The 23,295-nt window shown below is 43.9% G+C and overlaps 1 protein-coding gene across 1 annotated transcript in view; it reads left to right on the top strand.

Annotated features, from left to right (window-relative positions):
* Cemip (cell migration inducing hyaluronidase 1) overlaps positions 1–23,295 on the top strand; it is a 154,104-nt gene that overhangs the window by 16,474 nt on the left and 114,335 nt on the right. The window lies entirely within an intron of this gene.

Here is a 23,295-nt window from a genome sequence, read left to right as displayed (position 1 = left end):
GCTGATTGGTTGGTTGGTTGGCTGGCTGGCTGGCTGGCTGGTTGGTTGATTGGTTGGTTGGTTGGCTGGTTGGTTTTTTGAGGCAGGGTTTCTCTGTGTAACAACCCTTACTGTCCTGGAATTGGCTTTGTAGACCAGGCTAGCCTGGAACTCACAGAGATCTGCTTGCATCTGCCTCTTGAGTGCCAGGATTAAAGGTTTGAAGCCACTGTTTAGAAAAGAAAATTCCCAGTTACTTATGTATTTATTCATTCATTAATGAAGCCATTCACTTATCTACATAACTTGTCTATTTGTTTGTTACACTAACATTTAGGGGTGTCCCCTGGGTACTGTACTGAATCAGTTCAATTTACGTTTTTGAAGGAAGAAGCCATAACTGGGAGTGAAGTGACTGGGAGAGCATATGATTATTTTTTTAAAAATACTATGAATGTTGCACATGTATCTGTGTTTAACAGGTTTCTACTATATAAATACCACCGGATAACTATATGCACTGTTTAGGTTCGATCGCCGTGATAAAACACCATGACCAAAAGCATCTTGGGGAGGGAAGGGTTTGTTTCAGTTTACAACTCCAAGTCACAGTCCATCCCTGTGGGAAATCAGGGCAGGAACTTGAGGCAGGAGTTAGAGGTAGACACTGAAGCAGAGGCCACGCATGAATGCAGCTCACTGCCTCGCTCCCCTGGGCTTGCTCAGCCTACTTTCTTACCCAACTTAGGACCACATGCTCAGGGATGGGACCACTCCATGTTGTCCTGGCTCTCCCACATTAATTTTTAATCAGGAAAATGCCCTATAGTCTTGTCTAGAAGAAATCTGGTGGAGGCATTTACTCCATCGAGCTGCCTTCTCCCACATATGTTTAGGTTTGTGTCAAGTTGACAAAACCAACCAGCACAATTTATCAATTGGAAATCACATAAAACACAACTCTAGCACTGTCACCTAAAAGCCATGATAGGTGTCTGGATGAACAATTTTGGTTTTGGTACTATTAGGTGACTTTATAATGCATAAATGTAACTTTATCTTGCACACATGCAGTTTTAGGTTTTTGTCTCAAATTTAAAAATCATCAGTTTTATTGCTCTTTAAAGGGTATCAAATTCCTTGATAAATCTTTTTTTATTATTAGGAAACTAAAGAGTTCAGCCAGGCGTGGTGGTGCACGCCTTTAATCCCAGCACTTGGGAAGCAGAGGCAGGCAGATTTCTGAGTTCGAGGCCAGCCTGGTCTACAGAGTGAGTTCCAGGACAGCCAGGACTACGCAAAGAAACCCTGTCTCGAAAACAAACAAACAAACAAACAAAATTAAAGAGTTATGTAGTGTTTCCCTCAATTTTGATAGATTTGCACAGGAAAGATTCCTAGACATGGAATGCAATGGGCCAAAGCTGGGCTACTTTGGATTCTTCTTTCAAGGCATCTCCAGAGATTTATTAAAATCTACACCATCACTGCTTATAGTCATGCCAGGTTCACCAACAGTCAATATTCCTAAAGCTAAAAATTAATTTTAGTGTGTGAAAATCATAGCTACATTTATTTATTGTTTGCAAACCCATAGTTGTATTTATTTACCACTGGTAAGGCTGAAAATAATTTTCAAATCATCTCATCTTATATGTTTACTTATGAGGTGCTCATTTTTTCTCATAATGTCCACAATGCCTGTAAATTTCAAAAGTTTTCTCTTCTAATTTTCACCTAAAAAATAAAATATGGTATGTGAAGTATTTTCATGTAGTCCAGTCTATCAGTTAGTTGCATCTTGATCTCTTTACCAAGGAAAAATCTAGAGCTACCTGATGATCCATGAGTTGATTTTTAAGCTCTTTGACCTGTCTGGAATTCCTTTCAGCTCCTGGTGCAAGAAGATACGCTAACTCCATTATCCCTTCAATTACTAACCTGTTAGCCAGGCACAATTGTATCGAACAATCTTTCCTTTATCCATTGATGTGTGCTGCCAGGAAGAGTATATTTGATCCAGTTACCAGCATAGATAACTGGAATGTGATAAAGCTAGCTCAGTAGGAATTCAGGCAGACACTTGATCTGACCATCTGGGCCAACTTCAGTGATTGCCTCTGAGCGGGCCAAGCCTGGATATGTCTGGGAGTGAAGGCTGGGGCCAGCCTGCAGTGACTCTGCTCTGAGGGTTAGCCAAGTGAGGATTAGGCTGTGGCGTGCTGGGGCACTGGCGGCCTAGTGTCGGAGTCATGGAGTCCTTCTGCAGAGTTGGCTGGATAGCTGTTCCCTAGGTGTCTCGTCAGCCTTCATCCACGGCCACACACAGTCCTTTCGCTTTGTCTCAGACTCCAGAAGCCGCACTACTTTGCGTCATTGACTGTCTCTCAGGAGATGGGGGTTTATGTTGGATTGAATTCACAGATGGTAGAAGAGGCAGCTGGAATCGCCACTGTTCCCTCGGTTCTCTGAATGCCTCCGCTCTTTCCAGCCACATGAGACGTGTTATGTGGTATAGAGAGACATTGTCTCACAAAAAAAACCACTGCCCCTCTCCAAAATCAATCAGTCAGACCTGGGAAACAGGCTTTCATCTCATCTCGCTTTGGAACTTCTTTCTCATTTTCCCATCTTGTTGGGCCTCCTTCCTCATTCTGCCATGGGAGTGTTCTTGAGGGGTCTGCACTAACCATAGTTTTAAAAACTTTTTATCAGAGCCAGAGAGGAAACTTGCATGACAGTTGACATCCCCACCACGGCCCATGGCCACTCATGTTTGAACTATTCCACTCCTCAGCATGGAGGCAAATGCATTGACTTTGCCTCTTCTGATACTTTGTTAATTATCTGTGATAAATTGAGGCTATTCAGTCAGAGGTCTGGGGACCAACAGGGAGGCATCTCATGACTGGATAGCATCCTTCTCTCCAGAGTCTGGCCCAAGTATGTTCCCCTTTCAGTTTATATTCTAGTGACACACCAAGACTCTTCATGGCCCTTTGGAGCATGTTTTTTTCTTCCCCATTCTTCCATGCTATATGTTCTGTTTTCTCTAACCATTCATTCAACAACCCATTCTTTCTTCCTGGTCCTCTCTGGTCATCATCCTCTCCTCTGCGAGGCCTTCTCAACATTTCTTCTCAATGCATGTTATTGCTGTGTAACAAAGCATGCCCCAGGCCAATGTGTCTTCAGCTTGGGGACCAGCTAGTTGGATTAACTGCTGTAGATAGGGCTTTTGGCTCCTGATGGGCTCTTAGGTCTACATTTGGTTGGCAGACGGCTTGAAGCTGGTTGGTCTGGAACAGCCGCATCTACATGTCTGGCCTTAGAGTCGACTGTCTACTGAAGGGAAGAGGGTTGATAGGACCACATGTCTCTCATTACCATTATATCAGCCTAGAGTTATCCCAATGGTTATTGATATATTTCTGTGAGGAAGAAGCAGCACACATTGTCTCTCAGAGGCACCTCCCGACTTAATGATACATTTCTTCTTTCCTTTCTTTTGGTTTAAATTAGAACTGCCCGCGTAGACGCAGGCATCTGAGCACTTGGTCTCCAGTGGTGGCTCTGTTGGAGGAGGTTTAGGAAGGGTAGCCCTGCTAAAGGAAGTAGGTCCCTAGAGGAGGGCTTCGAGGGGTTAAAGCCTGGCCTTTGTGTTTGTCCTCTACTTCCCATTTGCATTGGGAGACATGGAATTCTCAGGGTCCCTTTCCCAGCTGCCATGCCAGCTGCTAGCTGTCATGCTTCGCCACCATGATGGGCTGTATCCCCCTGGAACTGTAAACCAAGATAAACCCTTTCTTCCACAAGTTGCTTTTTATCATGGTGCTTTATCAAGGCAACGAAAAGTGACTAATGTAGCTTCTTCCTTCTTTTCCCTTCTGGCTGAAGCAAGGCCATCTCCTAGAAAGAAGAGATGTAGAGTCTGTGTCCTGTTGGGAAAAGCTAAAGAACATGGATCTGAGGAGAGGCAGGAAGGTAGGAGGAGGGGAGACATTGTAAGGTCAACCAGCCACACTCAATTTCATACATCGTGACATCAGGTATAGTGGCATGTCACATGGCACAGTTTATCTGCCCAAGCCCCAGTTCTGCCAAGGGGCCTTGTGCTTATTTCTTATGACATCTAACTGTCAGCTCATCTCGTTGGGATATATATATGTAAGACAAATGTGGTAGCAAGGCAGGGTGGGAGTAGGGGAGGGTGCATACCCAGAATCTCAGCTGCAGATCCTAAAATCTACTTTAACTTGTCAGTGGCTGCAGGGCAAAGCCAGAGAACCAAGAAAACCCAGTAGTCCCTTGACCATTCCCAGTGCCCTGCCTCTGACTCCAGCCAGGCACACCAACCTCCCAGAAGGTGGCTTCTTTCCTACCCACTGCATCAGCATATGGCCCCTAGGGTCCTGCCCACACACCGGATGTTGACAGGGGCACAGCTCCAGCCCCAGCTTGCATGGATGGTCTCATCACTTTTAAAATAATGACCATGGGGCGTGGGCTAGCTAGAACAGTGACATCACTTCCCAGTGATTCTGGGTCAGTTCTCACTGCTTTCCTCTGAATCTTTAAATGACCGAAATAAGTCTTTCTGGTTTGGTACATGTTCTGGGAGCTTCTTCAGATGTCCATCTGTGCATCCTTAGACGTGATAAAGATGGTTTCGGATTTCAAGTCAGAGGTCGTGTGTTTTAGGTTCTGAAACTGATTTGTGCGGGAGCTGGTACTGTTTCTGGCCACATAATTTCCCTAGTTTTTATGTGTACAGTGATAGTAATAAGTCTCTTGTTTGGTAAAGAAAAAGTGAGAAAAATGAGTTGCCATCTTCTCTTAGAGCCCCCATCGCTATCACTTTGGTTTGCTATAATAAAGTACTGGGTGGGTTATAAATGAACTTGGCTTCCTATAGTTCTGGACAGTGGAAGTCTCAGGTCAGGATGGCAGTGTGGGAGCTCTGATGAGGGCCGTCTTTGGCTTATACACAACTATTTTCTGGTTACATTTTTTATATGACAGAAGAGAGAAAATGTATCTGCCCAGAGTCTCTGTGTAAGAGTGTTAATCCCTTCTATGAGGACTTCACGACCATGGCCTACTTCCCATAGGATGTATATGTCCTGGAGGGACCTAAGCATTCAGTCTGTGGTTTAGCTGCTGGGGTTTGTCAACTGCACAAAAGGCCTGAGCCAACATCAATGAGAGATGACATTCCGGTTAAATAGTGAGCAGCCATTGTCACAACCTATTTGGTCACTGGTAGTTAAAGGAGGCAATGCATAGAGTGCTGGAGCTGGAGCTGGAGCCAGCCCTTGCGCGAGTTGAAGGAGAAGTGACTCACTGAGTGGCTTGCTCCTTCTAACATGACGGCTGTGTTTCTGGATGAAGAAAGCAGCAGAAGGGCTCTTGACTTCTCTTCCTAGGACAGAAGCACTCCAAGAGAGGTGATCTGTGCTTGCACTGTCGCAGGAGTGAACCATGTACGCATGGCGTACAGGTCTTCTGCAGAATGGCTTCTCAGAACTGCTGTTCTCTGTCGATGCCCTACAGAGCTGAAAGTAAGAGACTGAGTTCTCAGTTGGATTCTAACTGTTCCTCTCTCCACTGCTCAGTCTATACATTCTCAGTTAGAGGCCAGAAATGGCTCTGACTTTCTCTGCTGAGACAAGAAGTGAAGAGTCTCCACAGATGGTGAGACAGAGCAGACTATCACCTAATCATCCACCCCCCCCCCCCGAGGTTGTATAGAACCTTTCTTGGGGCCACAGGTGCCTAGACCTGCCTACCTTTGCACACGGAGGCCAGAGGGATTGTGCCATTGAACAGAATGAGTATACACATGTGACATGACCTTGAGATGGTCATCAAAGGAGCAACCAGGGCTGCTACTACCTCCTTAGCAGATATGTGGGATGTATATTGTTTAGTTTGAACCTAGAGTTGTAGGTTTTGGGTTAGGAAAGGCCAAACCAAGAAGGTTTAATTCCTGGACTTATTTAAATAGCAAAGCAAAGGAATCGTACAAGAAGAAAATTATTGCAGTGCAAAGTGTCTTGAATTGAGAAACGGGTAATAAAGGTGATGATGGTGGTGGTGTGGTGGTGGTGCGGTGGTGATTATGGTGATGGTGATAACGGTGTGATGTGATGGTAGTGGTAGTAGGATTGATGGCGATGGTGGTGGTAATGATAGCCTGGCTATAGTTGTGGTGATGGTGATTGTCTTAGTTTCTGTTCTATTGCTGTGAAGAGACACTGTGAACAAAACAACTCATGAGAGAAAGCATTTAAATTGCAGCTTGCTTACAACTAGTTTCAGAGTGGTAGTCACAGAAGGAAGCAGAAGGCATGGCTCTGGAGCAGTAGTTGAGTGATTTACATCCCGATCCATGGGCAACAGGCAGGGTGGGGCAGGGATAAGGGGGACTGGGCCTTGCTTTTGAAATCTCAAAGCTCACCCAGTAAATCCTGGCAGGTACCACACAACTCTGGCATCTCCAACATCTTGGGGTCTCCAGTGCAATCCAGGCTTCATCTTAACAGCTTTCTGCAATGGTTTCTCTGGGCCTCTGTTCAGGGACACCCCTGACACATGCCTGACCTCAGCAGCTTTTCTTAGCCACAGAGGGAGATTCTACAACTCCTTTCTTGTATCCTTGACTCTAAAAGCCAGAACCACGTGGCCAAAGCTGCCAGGTTTTGCTGCTTAATGGAGCTGGAACTTGGCCCCTTCATTCAATTACATTTGTGTCAGCTTTTTGTTGTTGATGGTCTCTGTCACTGCTTAAGCTTTTCTTCAATTCCTTTCCACCAGTTGGAAGCTTAGCTGGGTGGGGTCTCACGCTGAGGTCACCACTCCCTTTATTACACTTAACATCATGCTTTTCTTGAAACCTTTTATCTCCTTGAGCACAGGAATTGGCTCCTCAAAGTGTACATTTCGTATTTTTCCTTGTCCATCTTGCCCCATTTCATATAAAGCTACAGAAGAGTGATTACTAGTAACTGCACAACAAAGACAATACTAGGCTGTCTTAAAATCTCTTCTGCCAATGCAATTAATCCAAAACTCAAATTTAGCCCCAGGCAGATTTTTAGGAGAAAAGCAAAAATCAGCCACATTCTTTGCCAAAAATATCACAAGAATGAGCTCCAGACCACTTGCTAGTATTCTTCCCTTCTGACACCTCCTGAATTGGGCCCTTATAATTTTACATCATTTTCAGAACTGTCTTCTGTCATTCTACTACAACGACACATTAAACCCCACTTACAGTGTTCAACCACTTCTAGTCCGAAGTCCCAAAGTCTTTTGTAATTCTTCATACAAAAGCATGGTCAGGTCTGTCACAGCAATACCCAATTGTTGGTACCAACTTCTGCCTTAGTTACTGTCCCATTGCTGTGAAGAGGCAATATATGAGCCTATGGGGGCTATTCTTATTCAAATAACCACAACAATGGTGGTAGGGGAAGGGGTAACAGTGATGGTGGTAGCTACTAGGACACTGGATAAGCCCTTGTATTTATCATTTTGTTCTGATTTTCAACCAGGCTATGAGCTTGGCTCCCAGCTAACCTGTGGGATACAGGAGGTGTGCTATGTAATCTCGGGACTCCCTTGGACCCCGTCCACAAGTCTTCTCTCTGCCTCTGATTCATATTTCTGTTGTGGATAAGTAAATATATCTCTGAGCCTCAAAGATCCTATGTGTAATTAATTCTTGAGAGCTCTCTCTCTCTCTCTCTCTCTCTCTCTCTCTCTCTCTCTCTCTCTCTCTCTCACCATATTTTGTTATTTATTATTGCACTGTATTGGCTATGTGTTGGGGTAGGGTACATGTGTGGTGGTCAGAGAACAACTTTGTAGAGTCAATTTTATGTGCTCCATGGATTGAACTCAAGTTGTCAAGCATGTACACCTTTGCTCACTCAGCTATCTTACCAGTTCTTAAGATCTCTTGTGGGGTCTAAAACATTCTGATCTTCTTGCCTTGCATCTTCCTGAAGAAGCCAATGCCTTCGCAGGACCAGCATTGTAACCAATGTTGCTGCTTAGCTAAGGAATGTGTGAAGCTGTGCCTCCTTGTTTGGAAGATGTAATTGTGGTTCTCAGGAAAGAGTTCTGGAGTACAGGTCAGCTTCAATACCAAGAGCTTGTGTGAGCTGGGATAGGTGGCTTTTATGAGCCTGTCCCCAAACAATGAAAGAACAACTTGTACTACATTATCTCTGGGCTCCTTACAGCTCTGACAGGAGGCTGAGGACACCAGGTTTCTTTGCCAGTTTTTTCTATCCTAAGGCTAATTCCCAGGCAGGATCAGGCTTGCTTGAAGTATACTTATCTTTCTGGATACCTTTTTTTTCATCTCAGGTAAACATTTAAATCCTCTGGGAAAAGCTCTGATGTTAGAGTAAATGCTTCCCTTTAATGATGAAGCCAAAATCTCCTCTCCAATTGATAACAAACGGGCATGGAATTCTCACCTTAGTACCTGAGTGCAGGAACAAGCAAAGGCAACAGATTGGTTGTTACTTCCATTCTTTTGGAAGATCTTCAGTGCCTCTCTGTCTTGGGAGGAGCCAAGGCTGGGGACGAGCTCTCTGGCTATATGCAGAGCCATGGTGGCAGCTCTGGTTTTGCATGCAGTCCCCTTATGAGTTTCCCTGCACAAAGACTTCAATTCCTGGATCCACACCTCTCCTCCTCTTAGCTCCCACACCACATGAAAAGCAGGAGAGGCAAATTTATCCCTAAATAGTCCAAAGAACAAGCTTTGAACCTTGATAAAAATCAAAGATCCCATCAGCCCTGGAGAAAGCTGGTCGGCATTGCTTGCTGCCTGGCAAAGCTGCTGGGGCGGTTTGCATTCTGGAAGTCAGATCCAAGGCAGAGAGAACACACAGAAGAAGATGATTATGGGTGTTTTGAAAACCTGCCCCTTCCTGCCCAGCCTGGGACAATATTTACAAAGAGGACTTATGAACAAGCAAACCTTCTTCTCAGGTTAAAATCACCCACCAAGGCAGGTTCTTCCCATGCCCAGCCATGCCCAGCACCAGGTAACGGCTTGGAGAGTGAGTTTGCCAGCCAGCTGCTGCCTTTGCCTCGGTGGTTAAGCTGTGGTTTATCAGGCTCAGGACCAGTGTTGCTCTTACTCCTGCAGCATACAGCCTCTTTATAAGGGAAAACATTCCTGAGGATGCCCGGTGTTGACTCAAGCTACCTTTATTATTATATTATTTAAATGTGTGCAAACATAAAGCTAGGTACAGATCCTTCAGCTTATACTTCTGATACACTCTTAACTCTAAAACAAATTTACAAATGATATACAAACAAAAATGTAATTTGAATAAAACCCGAACTGCCACCATGAAGTTTATCTCTCTGACAGTGGGCTTAGTGGGAAGCAACGGACTTCTCCATTTCGTATTTCACTCTCTGGTATCTTGATTTGATTTTTCACATAAAGGACGATTGTTGGAGTCATCATAGGCCACTTTTCCTACTTTTTAGCATGGGACTGATTCTGAGCCACAGATCCATTATTCGACTAAGCCCACTTAACAGCAGTAAAAGAAAATACCAAAGTGTTGCTCATGTGTGTATGTGTGTGTGTGTGTGTGTGTGTGTGTGTGTGTATACATGTGCCTGCACATACATGTGCACATGCAGGCACATGTAGCATACATGTAAGCCTCAGAGGTTAATGTCAGGTGTCTTCCTTAGTTGCTGTCCACTTTATTTTTTGAGGCAAGGTCTCTTAATTACTACTCTGGCTTTCCTGGCCTGGCCAGCAAGCCCTGGAGATTCTGTTGTCTCTACTTCCCAAGCATATCAGTGTGCTTGGCTTTATTTTGATGTTTTTAACTTTGGTCCTTGGATATCACTCTCAGGTCCTCATGCATGCTTTCATGGAAAGCATCTTACCTACTGAGCCATGTCTGTAGCCTGGGAATTTCATAGCATAGCATCTGATGCTTTTTTTTTTTTTAATTCAAGTTCTAATGGGTAGAATAGTCTTCAGTGTGCATTTACTTACCACTAACGAGTGATGTGGGTGTGGCAAAGACAGAGTCTGAAGAATGCGTCTGCTGGCCTACAGAATAACCACTGGGATGTCTGCAAGCAGGAGCTAGACAGGCGACAACACAGGTGTCACATGATGGCTGTCCTTTCTTAAACCTACTAATGATTGTACTCCCAACATTTGTTAGATGCTCCTAGATATTAGACCTTGTGGTAGTGGAAACTTAGCAGCACTTCCTTCATGGTGACATGTTCACCCTACCAGGCCACATAGTTCTTACATTGTAGAACTTAGAGACCATGTCTATAGGGCTCAAGAATCCTAGTTTTGGAAAATATTCTCTGGAGAGACACATTGTGTGTGCTCAGAGGACAAGTGCTCTCCTGAAGTATGGGATGACCCAGGAGAACAATTTTCTTCCAAGAAAGTGGAAAAAGGAGTACGTTTGGTCACTGGTCATCAGACAGGTCTGGAACTCCATCTTTTGCCTGAACATCACTCTGAGGACAGAGGAGAGGGCAGTGGGTAAAATGCAATGTGACTGTGCTCTTGGGCAGCTGCTTGGGGGAGTCTGGAAGCTCTTTAGAGCTGATTTCTAAGATAGACCATAAGCCCCAGAAGAAATTTATGGCTAACCTTCATGGGACCAACATCTTGCACAATCAGGTTCTGTTTGGTCATTTTCTTATGACTATTCTACTTTTTAAATTATGTCTGCCCATTTCCAGGAAGTAAATCCTAGGAAGTATTTTTTTAAAAAATACCCGCTTTGGTAAGACTAATCTTAAGCTGGGCATTGTGATACATACCTATAATCTTAACATTCAGAGTGTTAAAGCACAAGGATCCTGAGTTTGAGACCAGCCTGGGCTACATAGTGAGTCCCTGACTCAAAAACAAAAACAAAAGAAAAACAACCAAACAAACAAACAACAACAACAACCTCCCACCCCAAATCCCAAGAGTGTGTAGCAGGCTCTCCCCCCAGAACTACATTATGGTAGGTCTTTAGTTCCTTCAAAGGATATGTAAAGTGAGGCCCACAGAATCTAGCTCTTTATGGTCCTACCTTGTATCATTGTTATCATGGAAATTTTGAAATGAAAATTTTTTTTAAGAGGGGACATTCTAAACATATCCCATACCAATCCACATCCAGCTCCCCTCTTCTTAAAACCTGTCTGAGCAAAACCATACACATAGTATGAAGGACTTCTTTCAGGATAGGATATGCCTCTTTAGGCATGCCCAGTAACTTGATATTGTGACATGATAGTATCTTCAGTGTTTATGCTTGAGAAGCACACAATCAAGTTTTAAAACCCCCGAATAATGTTTAAATATGTTTGTGATTATTGTTTTAGGCTCTATTCACAGCTATCCCTGGGTGCGTGTGGTCTGCAGACTCCAGTCAGACACACCTGGAACTATCGTCATTGCACTGGCATCACAAAAGCTGTGTGACTTGTATCTGGGGTGCTAAGCCCTCACCTTAGAGGTTGTGTTAAAGAGCCCATCAAATAGCTGTGATATTCCCAACTGTGGCCTCTAGCTTGCATGTCTTTTTTGCTTGGATTGCTGGGATCCCAGCTCATAGGATCATGCTACCTACATTCAGGCTGGTCTTTCCCCTCCAATGAAATCCTCTCTGGAAACACCCTAATAGCACATTCACAGCTGTGCATCACCTGTGCCCTAGCTGTCCCTTAATCCAATCAAGTTGCTGATCAAAACCAGCCTCCCACCCCACTCCAGGTCTGTAGGCAGAATTCTAATAGCATCCACAGAGGCAGCAATGGGGAGGAATATTTGTCTACACCATGGCCATGAAAACCAAGTTGTGAGTAGAGTGTTATCCCCAAGAGTAAGAAATAAGAAAATTCAAAAATGAGCCCTGAGCTGTGAGCATGTTATACAACAGGAAAGCTAGCCATAGCGTGAACATTGAACAGACACACAATCCGTATTACCAGAATCATCCCAGGGAACGGGAGAGAAGTTTTGAAAGCATCTGTTATGGAGTCTGTATTAAAGAAAGCCAGTTCTATAAATGAAGCGCCATCAGGCTGAAATGAAAGGAGGCACAGGAAGACATCCGCAAGGAGATCAGCAGCAGAACTGGGCGATTCGCAGTGAGTTAGAGACGCATGCTAACGGTGAGAACCGACTTCCTAGCTGATGCACTTGACTGTCGTTTTTCAAAATGCAGACAAATGCAATGAGATGTCAGTGATATATGTTAAGGGCAAAATAGAGAGGTGTTTTCAGTGTCTCACCTGTAGCCAGGCGTGGGGACTTGAGCAAGTCATACAATGGTAGTGGGAAATTCTGTAAATGAGCATGGTAGCAAGGCAGCAATGTCACTTCTTAGACTTTAATTTTATTCTTAAGTGTATCCAGTGCATTTAAACATATTTACTTTTAATTATGCATAAATGTGTGTGAGTGTCTATGTGTGTTTGTGTGTGCAAGTGGGTATAGGTACCTGAGGAGGTCAGAAGAGGGTATCAGATTCCCTACAGTTACAGGAAGTAGTGAGCCACCTCTGTGGGTGCTGGGGACCAAACTCAGGTCCTCTGTAAGAGCAGCAAGTGCTCTTAACTTCTGAGCCATCTTGCCAGACCCTTGGACATCATATTTTAGAAGTTCCCAGTGAAGAACACTAAGTTTCATCTACAACATATTTTTAATCAAATGATGACCATAATATTGAAACCTTGGAAATTCCCAAACACCCAGCAGTAGGGGAAAGGTTGAATCCATTATTCTGCTTCCACTGAGTATGTGGCCATTGAAAATCAAAAAAAAAAATGGTATTTAATTTCAGGGGGGATTATTCTTGCCATACAGTCAGCATTTGAACCACTCTGAGAATGACTATTGCTGCTGAATATTTCTTCAGTCAATCAGAAGGGAACCCAATGACCATTGTCTATCTAGAGTAAAGTTTCTTACGGAATTGTTGTGGGGGAAATTAATTCATTAGTTTATATGACTGTAGGAATTCAGAGAACTTTGTGCCCTACAAACGGATGAACTGGTTTTTGCTTTTCTCGTCTTTCTTTTTTTTGGGGGGGGGGGTTGGGGGAAGGAGGTTGAATCAAACTTTAGTGTTGAATATTCTAGAAAAGCTAAGCTACACTCTAACTCTCCTTTGTTTTTGTAATAGTCAGTCATGTGATATACAACACTGTGACATTGTTGAGACCAACCTTAATAATACAACTGAAATAAATAATATAGCTTAAATAAAATAGCTTAAAATTATTTTCCATTTTGATTTGTGTAAGATTAGCTTTGGGTTGAAAAACAACCGCCAATTCTCTTTCTTGAGTCATCTCAGCCTTTAAAACTTATGCTTAAAATGACTCAGTGACTTGGCTTCTGGAGATCTTGTCTGCTCTTTGTCCATCTAACCACCCACTAATCTTGCCACTAACCAAATTTTCTTTCCCCTCCCTTCCCCTTCCCTCTTTCTCTCCCTCCTCCCCTCTCTCCCTTTCTTCTTTCTTCCTTCCTTCCTCCCTTCCACCCATTCATCCAACCATCATAACGTCTCCCATTTATCTGGTCACCCTTCCAACTACATATTCAATTGTGGTCACCCATCTCTTTGCCTCTTCAACCTTCTGTCTATTCACTCACTATCCACCAAGCATCAACTCAGATGTCATCTTTCTTGACTTACTCAACAAGTTTAAAATACTATATCACATTGTAGGCCTTGTAGTGGGTGTCACAATCCTAGCATAAACCTTTTCTCTTAACTTGCTAATGTCTAATAAAAAGTGGGACAGGAAACAGATACAATTCAATGTGAAGAATCCTGTAATAGAAGTCTGTGTCAGGTGGGTTAGGAGCCCTACTGGGGTGGCTCTGAAGGATGAACAGCTGCCTGACCCTGAGTAAACACCATCTGTGTCCATCATAGAGCTTACCGACTATCAGAGCTCCCATTCTTTAGGAAGGTGGGATTTGTTCAATATGACTGATGTACTACAGGAATCATAGTCCACAGCCCTGGAGGCTAAGTTGGGGCATGGTCTTTGAATATGGTCAAGTAAATGATGACTCTAGAGACTGAGACCACGAGCCCAAACATGGCCCACAAACACCTAGATTTCTCTGGCATAATTTGACCAGTAGTGTTCAGTGCCTGGTACCCTGCATTCTGTGGTCAGGCTCACAGCAGTACATTTTTACTGGGAGTCTAAGAACAGTTCTAACCTTAGATTTTGGTGGTCAGTCTTGGCAAATCCACCATGAGGATAGTGTTCTGGTTACCTGCATAGCATAGCATAGCATAGCATAGCATAGCATAGCATAGCATAGCATAGCAGAACTACTTAAACACTTTTCAAGTTCATGTGAGGCAAGTTTCAAATAGAGGCTTGGAGGTCCTTTTTGTAGATTCCTCTTAACCCTTTCCTGTATGAGTTACTGTTCTCCCCATTGTAAGCATATTCCTGGCAAGGAGCAACTTAAGTGAATAAGGATCTATTTTAGCTCAAGTTTTGAGGAGGTAAGTCCAGCATACTGGTGAAGGCATGGATGCAGGAGCTTGCAGATGCTGCTTGTACACATTTCTGTGGTTCAGGAAGCAGAGATAAGAGGATGCCTATGCTCAACTGGCCTTTTTCCACATCTGGATTTTATTTAGTCAGGGACCCTAGCCCAAGGGATGGTACTAACCACATGCAGGGTGGATCTTCCCTCCTCAGTTAATCCTGTATGGAAATGTCCTCACAGATATATTCAAATATACCCAGGTATTCTCATTAATGCTTTAGGCATTTTTCAATCCAATAAATATGACCACTAAAATTAGCCAGCAGAGTCTCCTATTTGTATCACAAGCTAGTGTACAAGAGCAGGGAGTTTGGAGATAATCTTGAGACTAAAATGTGTTGTGTTGTCAGTCAACTGCACGGCCCCTCATCCTAGCTGAGACTCAGGCCTTTCCCCTGCAGAGCAGGTTTAGTGTCACCTGTATGTGGGCTTGATGTGGGGACAAGTGCTAAGGCTACAGGGTGCAAAGCATGAGGCAAATTAACATCATTAGGAAAGAGGAGTGGCTTTTGTCATTGCTCTTATTACTGTCACTTGCAGGGACATTTGATATTTTAAGCTCTGTTGGAAGAATCTCATATTTTTCTGCAGGCAGAATTGGCTCACTGATCAGACGAAGCAGATTTATGGTTAAACATGTTTATGAAAAACATGCAGTCATGTCCTTTTTAATGCAGCAGGAAAGCAACTCATTAGGCCTAATTTATTAGACTGGGAAAAATGCTGGAATGAAAGCGTTCATAAACACAGCAGAGGCCAAGCAATGACCACAGCACTGTATCTTGAAAGTTTCAGATGCTGTGTTGGAAGAGGGATTGTTGGGGAAGTGGCGGGGTGATCTTGAGTGGCAATCATGGCTTCTCAAGCTTTGGGCTGAATAGGGCCGTCTCTACCCCGGAGTCACACCAAACTGCAACGGACAGGCTCCACGGCACCACTGCCTGTTCCTGTCCTCAGAGAATGGTTAGTTTTGCTTCTACTCAGGCATCTGTTCCTTGGAAATGAAGGGAACCTATGAGCAGTACCTTTGGTTGGTTTTAAACCCCTTAGCGTCTGGGCTTCATAGGGACAGGAGAGCCCCTTCCATTACCTGGCCTCTTTCCAACTCCAGCTTCGGAGTTGCCAGCAGCCAAGGTTTATTGGTCGAAGCTGAGCCAACCCCTCCTACCATCTCAGGGTAAAGTCCAGACTCGCTGGCTTGTGACTGGCTCTAACTCCCCCAGCCTAGCTGCTGTCCTCAGCTAAGCCTGGTCCCCTGCAGATCTTTCTCTGCTACAGCTGGGATGATGCACTGACCAGACTCCCCTGTCTCAGAAGACCCTCTCTAAGGTCCAGGTTTCCCTGACAGTCTCCTATTGGGTCCCAGCTCCACTCCACCACCTCCAAGAGACCTACTCTGCTGTCTACTCCCCAGGGCTCTCAGGAGAACGTGTAGCTGCTTTAGCAGGTGCCATTCCCTCTCAGGGTCTTCATGTGGCTCTTCAAGGATAGGTGTGCTCTGGGCATGTGCAGATGAGGCATCTTAGCCTCACAGTACACAACAGTGGTGGTGGTGGTAGTGGTGGGGAATGCATGACTTTTGGGGACTGCACACTTGAAATCTGTATTTTCCTCAAAGTTAATTGAATTGCCTTTTCCTCCCAGGGCAGAGCTAAATTCCATGTTACGTATTCATTTCCTGAGGTAGTCCCTCCCCTCTATGGTATAAAAGCTACTGTTTGTGACTTCATCTCTGCTTCTTTGTTTCTTCAAGGACATATATTCTGAATATTGGTTGAGGTTGTGAATGAGATTCATTGCTGAGCTTATTCTTGTTTCTGGATTGTGGTGATGTTACTATGGTTTTTAATGTCAGAAGAAGTTTTTTTCTCCCCCTCCCGACCATGGGCACCTTTTAAATTTGTTTTTGGTGGTGGTGGTGGTTTTTTATGTTTGTTTGTTTGCTTCATTTTCTAAAAGACAGCTTTGAGTGATAGATTTAACAGTTTTGACCTAGGCCTAGACGAAGCAGACAAAGGTGTTCAGTGACTCCATGATCTATGAGGAGCAGGAAGTATCAGTTACCCTTCTGGTTGTTGTGACAAAATGCAGGGCAAAAGTAACTCATGGAATGCACACTGACTTTGGCCTGTGCTTTACAAAGGGATACAGCTCATCACAGTGAGGGAGGTAGGGGTGGGAGTGTGAGCCAACAAGCTTGCACGGTCAGGAAGCAGAGAGGCATGAATATTGACAATCACCTCATTTTCCCCTTTATCTCTTCCTATTCAGCCCAGGACTGCAGCTCAGGGAATGGTGCTGTGGAGACGGGCAGGGGGCAGGTCATTCCTCTTCCTTTAAACCTCTCTAGAAAAACTTTCTCAGGTACACCCACAGCTACACACCCCAAGGTGACTCCAAGTCCAGTCAAGCTGACAATGAAAGCCGTCTCAGGAGGCATCCAGGTTGGTCTCTACTGGGGAGACCTTCTCTCTACACTGAGGCTCCTCTACCAGCAGAGCAGAGTTCTGACATCTGCTTCTGGTGTGGTGTGTCCTCCTTAGTAGGTACAACCAGTGACTGTGACCCCTGCCCTTTAGGAGCATATAACTACAAAAGCAGACCATAACTTGTTTCAGAATGTCTACTTATAAAGATGAGATGGGGAGTGGGTTCCAAATAGCTTGGCCATGTGGGTGAAATATGGTTATCATTTTTATTTATTTATTTATTTATTTATTTATTTATTTATTTATTTATCTATTTATTTATTTATTTGTTTATTTATTGGTTTTTCGAGACAGGGTTTCTCTGTATAGCCCTGGCTGTTCTGGAACTCACTCTGTAGACCAGACTGGCCTCGAACTCAGAAATCTGCCTGCCTCTGCCTCCCAAGTGCTGGGATTAAAGGCATGCGCCACCACACTGGGCAAGGTTATCATTCTCAGTGGATGCTCTTCCCTCCCTCCTTCCCTCCCTCCCTCCCTCCCTCCCTCCCTTCCTCCCTCCCTTCCCCTCCCTTGGTCCTATCTTCGAGGCTACCTTCTCTGTTTCTCTTAGGTTAAAAAATGTAAAGTTGGGATAGAAATCTTCCAGTAAAAGAGTTCAAACCCGATCCTTTTAAATAAAGAGAATCAAACACCGTTTTTGTTTTTTTGTGTTTTTTGTTTTGTTTTGTTTTTAAAGCAGGATATTGTTTGGAAACCTAAAGAAATATGCTTCTTTGTAAAGGAAGGGCAAGATTCCTGTATCTTCTGCCCTGGGAGCAGTAGAGTTAAAGGTAGGATTAGAGGCCATCAGAACTGCTTCTTTATTTCTATTTTAGCTTTCACCATACAGCTTAGTGCACGGTGAGGTGCTTTTTCCAGAGCAGAAACTTTCCTTGGCCGAGGAAAGGCGAGAATAAATACTTTTCCTGGGATGACTCCATCGCCGGTGCCCTCTTTCCAACATTCCCCCACACTGGAATTTATGCTTCAAATCCAAGTGAGCTGAGAGACACTGACTTTCTCCAGCAGACCCTTTGCAGGGGTTTTGTGGTGCAATACCAGAGATGGTCTCTTTTAAGGCTGAGCTAGCTCTATGTGTATGCCTCTTTCCTCCTCTCTGGGCTATTGCTGCTCCACATGGGCCAGTCCTATTTATAAGTCTTACCCATACAAGCTACCTTTCCTGGCCCAGGTAAAGCTGCATCTCCTCCTCTTGGAAGCCTTCTCTGATTTTTCCAGCTCTCACAAGTTTCTCTTTTGAAAGCTTTCAAAGCTCCCTCTAACCTAGGGATGCTCTTGTTCTTCCAGCATCCTAGCCTTCCTCTCCAGTTGGATTTGAAGTCTCCTCTTGAATGCATGAGTGGTAGGGGTAGATGGGCCTCAGGACAGGCCGTGGTAGGGGTAGAGAGAGATGGAGTTAGGTGAGGCACTTCATTTCTGTGCATGTGCAACCCAGAGGTCAGCAATGTGTATGTACCAGGTGAGCAGTTGGTCCCTGTGACTAGGAACTGACTGCTTGTTTTCCTCCAAGACAGAGTCAAAGAGGTAGTTTCCTCTCCCTATTTCATTGCTGACATATTTATGTGCCCGATGAAAAGGTAGAGAAATCTATTGTGGTTTTGTGTGTGTACTACGTACTCTGCCTGCTTGTGGAAAATAATGAGGTTGGCTCACAGTAAAGATTGTGTAATAAGGCTATTTATGTGGAAGTAGACAGGGAAAGCCATTGTGTTAGGAGTTAAAATTATAACACTGCCTGAAATAATAATAATAATTATTATATATACTTGGAAGGGACTATGAAGTCTATTGGAAAGGCTGTCCTGGGATGTGTAGTATCTTGTCATTTGAGAGAATAGGACCGGAGAGAATGGTTTAAGTAAGTGTACACTTCTTACAGAAGAAAGAATTTCCATAAATAAGGTGTGAGTAGGGGCAGAGAGGGTGATGAGAACATTCAGGGGTAGGGTGTGGCTGCATCTCAGGATTTGGGTGACTGTTGCAAAGGGTGTGATCCTTAATTTAGGAGGCTCCAGTGGTAAATTATGGCTATATTTTTAAATGACTGTATTTGCTTATCATAGAAGTGATTTTGGTGTTGAGTCAGCCTTTGATCTTCAGTGAGGTTTTGCTGATATGTCCCATCTCTTGTGACAATTACATGACTAGAGCATATAAATCCCTTGTTATGATTAGTTGGCTAGCTAAGCACTTTACTTTTAGGCACTACTTAGCTATAATTTGTATACATTATGTATACATGAATGTTTTTTATAGAATGTGAGCAGTTACGTGTCTCCCCTTTGCAGAAGACTGTTGATAGGATCAAAAGAATGGCTGGTTGTAGGACTCAGGTTCAGCAGAGCAGTGCTACAGGGGCAATCAATCCCCAGCTCTCAATAACCCAGCACAAAACAAGTCTTATTGCATGTTTATGGTCATGCTCAACATGGACATTAATAAGAAAATGCCCATCACACCTACTGGCCAGAAGTTGCATCTTAGCATGTACTGCCATGGTCACCAGGGTCGAGGGGAAACATGGTGGGTTCCATGCTGACCTTCTGCTCACACATCATTGGCCAGATCAAAGCACAGTACCACATCCAACTTCAAAGAGGACTGAGAAAGGCAGACTCAGTCACGGACTCCTAGAAGACCAGGATGACTGTGGGCAGGTTGAGTGCAGGCACTGTTGCTTGCTCTAGATTTTAAAGTGCTTGTGATGTGTTCCAACCAGATATGAATGTTCCACTCTCCAGCTAAACAGAATCCTTGCATACTAAGCTACAGAGAGCCCTTGGCCGTATTAGAATGTTCAGAGATCAGCGGGTAAACCTCACAATGCAAACAGAAGCTGGTGTGCTGTTTGTTTGCTTGAAGAGAACACGAAGAGGTACCTTCGTGCAGGTCATCTCCCACTGACCATTGCTGGTGCTTTTACGGAGTCTTGTATAAAGAATTCAATGTGGGATTCACAGAAAATGAGATCTGTGATTGATTAGTAGTAATGTCTAATATGGGAAAAGAATGCAGAAGTCAGGCCTTTGTCATCCTTGATCAGTTTTGTCTCTTTGATGGAAACATGGAGGCTAATGAAAGGATTTGTCTATGAACAGCCTGACGGGGGAATGGTTTACAAACACCTCTCTTCCTGGCATGCATTCGGGGAGCCTGGCCATAACTTAGGAAGGATTCACCTCAGGACACATGGTTCTGTCATAGGGTACTCTCCTTTGTTGGTCCAACCAGGCCTGGGTATCTTCATTCCTCTTTGGTGGTGTCAGATAACCCAACTTCCCAAAGATGCAGAGAGGAAGCCATTTTTCCAGAAAGACTGCTAAACAACTCACCCAGCCAGTTCTTTCCCAAAATACACACTCCTGTTTAAAAAAAAAAAAAAAATGGAGGCTTATATAATTCTTCAAGCAGCCTCGCCCATTTCCCTTTTTGCCTAGATGCCATGACTGTTACGGTGTGGTTAGGATCTCGGGAAGCTGTGGAGAGGCACATGGGAAGAGTTGGAATCTGAAGCCATACAGCCAGGAGATCTGTGTAACTCATGACGGGCTGGGTCCCATTCGAGGGCTGAACACTTTCTTCAAGATGCTCTAGTAGCCTGGTCGGTTTGGCTTGCATATATTTGCTTTAAGCAGGAGGCCAGTGACTGCAACTCAGAAGTTGCCTTTCATCTGGGATCTTGTCACACCCATTTATGCCTGGGTTAAGGCAGGATGTGACCTGGAGTGAGAACTCTGGTACGTTTCCTCAAATGAGTATCCACTAAGACACTGGCAGCACAGTCTGGACATGCCCTCCTTGCTCTCTAGAGCATTCGTGAGTAGAGGCTGAGGAGATGCACCAGTTGGAAGGAGAGCTAGATTTTTCGCAGGAAATCTCATTATCATAAGGAAGAGAAGGATCTTTCTTAGGGAGAAGGAGTGACTGGAGACTAGCCTAGGGCATGCACATTTATAATATCATTCGGAGTTTATGAAAGCCTTTGAGAGATAAGTCTTATTTATCATTAAATAAGGCTGAGGGAAACTGAGGCTCACTTAAGTTGAAATATTTTGCATCTTCATTCGGGTAGTCAGGGTTCAGGGGTGAGCTGGCCTAACCCCCCACGGGTTTCCTCCGATGTCTTCAGAATCAAGCTAAAGACATCCCTAACTGCCCAGCAATCTGTGTGGGGGAGAGCAAAGCTCATCTGGGTTTTTCTCACCCATTGTTAATCCTCTTTTCTTGGCCTCTGTGCGGAGCTTTCCTGGAATTGTGTGGAACTGTACAAAGGCAGTATACCCCTGCTTCTGCCTGTGTCTGTTCCCAGACTGGCATTCCTCTGTTTAATCTGGAATTCTCCTGGGCAGTGGTATCCCATGGTAGTTTAGCTACTCAGACTGGCCAGAGGAAAGTGGGCATTCTGTTCCTTATAAATACTGTGAGCCACATGTCTTTCCAACTGCAAAAAAACGATGCAGGCAGAGCCCAGGATTTCTCTGGCCGGCATAAATTTCCAGAGTGCTGGTGGCACAGTGCATGCTTTATATTCCGGCAAGTTTGCTTTCCTGATGTCTTCTGATCTTAGGACGCTGCTCCCCCATAGGTCAAGCTCCCTAACCCCAGATACCCTGAACTATAGTCAGGCCCATCTAATAAAGGGAGTGGTAGTTGACCATGAATAGAGAGGGCAGGCTTTACTTACTAGCTATGCAACTCTGAGACACCCATTAAACTTTCTAAGCCTCAATTTCTTTATCTGTAGAATAGGTTGGTAATAATTAGTAAAACCTGCTGGATCTAGACTTGATTCCCGAGGATTTAGGAGCAAGGGAACTTTAGTTTAATTCCCCATCCGTTTCCAGCCTCAGTTTTATCAGCTGTAGAATGGACAGATAACAGTCCTTAGCCGACTGGGCTAAGGAACATGAACAAGGGAACACTCAGGACAACTTGTCATTTGATGAATGCTAAAAATTTTTTTGGATATTCTCATTTTATTGTAATTAGTGCCTGTTTCTCAAGGTAGTGCTGAAGTTCAAACACACCGAAAACCCCAAAATATCTACTGCGGAATGTAGAGCAGAAGACATAGACTCCAAGGTCATGAAAGTATGTGAAGTCTTTGAGAAAGCAGTGATAAGAAAGTAATGTTTCAAGTAGCAGGTTCTGTGCTGGCTGCTGAGAATTAACTAATAAATTAATATTAACTATATTATTATATATATATATATATATATATATATATATAGTAGGCATGCATTCATTGTACATTGTGCATTGTGTTTCATTAAATACATTCCATGCAAGTATGTCATGTACTTTAACCATATTCAGCTGCCATACTCCTCCCCACCTCCATGCCCACTCCTGGTGGTCTCCTTCATTCCTTGAGACAGTTTCATGTCTACTCTCATGACAGACACATAAAAGATTTTATGTCTCTATAAAATAAACCTAGGACCCACGAATGGGTGAAAGCATGTGTATTGTTTGTCTTTCAGAGCCTGACTTATTTCACTTAACATTATGATCTCCAGTTGTATTCATTGCCCAGCAAATGACATGATTTCTATGGCTAAAAACTGCTCTCTCTCTCTCTCTCTCTCTCTCTCTCTCTCTCTCTCTCTCTCTCTCTCTCTCATCTCTGTCTCTTTGTCTCTCTATTTTATCTCTCTCTGTCTGTATTTCTGTGTCTCTATCTGTGTATATCTCTGCTTCTGTCGTGTGTGTGTGTGTGTGTGTGTGTGTGTGTGTGTGTTCCTTTGATGTATATCCAAGAGTGGCATAGCTGGGTCATATGATAGTTTCCATAGTGACTAAGTTTGCATTCCCACCATCAATGAATAAGGATTTTTATATTTCTGTACATTCTCATCAGCATTTGTTGCCATTTTGATGGGAATGAGATAAGATCTAGAAACAGTATTAATTTTCTTTTCTCTGATAGAGTGATGTTAGGCACCATTTATATATTTATTGGCCATGTGTACTTTAGCCTTTGAGAACTACCTATGCATTTCATTAGCACAATTAGTCTTAGTGCTCGGGTGCTGTGAAGAGACCCCATGACCAAGGCAACCATTAAAGGAAAGCATTTAATTGGGGGCTTGCTTAGTTTCTGAGGGTTAAATCATGATCATCATGGCAGAAAATAGACAGGCATGGTGATAGAACAGTAGCTAAGAACTTTACATACTGATTCCCAGGCAGCAGGCAGAGAGAGAGAGAGAGAGAGAGAGA

This window comes from Mus pahari, chromosome 1, assembly GCF_900095145.1.
Source record: "Mus pahari chromosome 1, PAHARI_EIJ_v1.1, whole genome shotgun sequence".
Lineage (NCBI taxonomy): Eukaryota > Metazoa > Chordata > Mammalia > Rodentia > Muridae > Mus > Mus pahari.
This window is presented reverse-complemented; position numbering and strand designations above follow the sequence as displayed.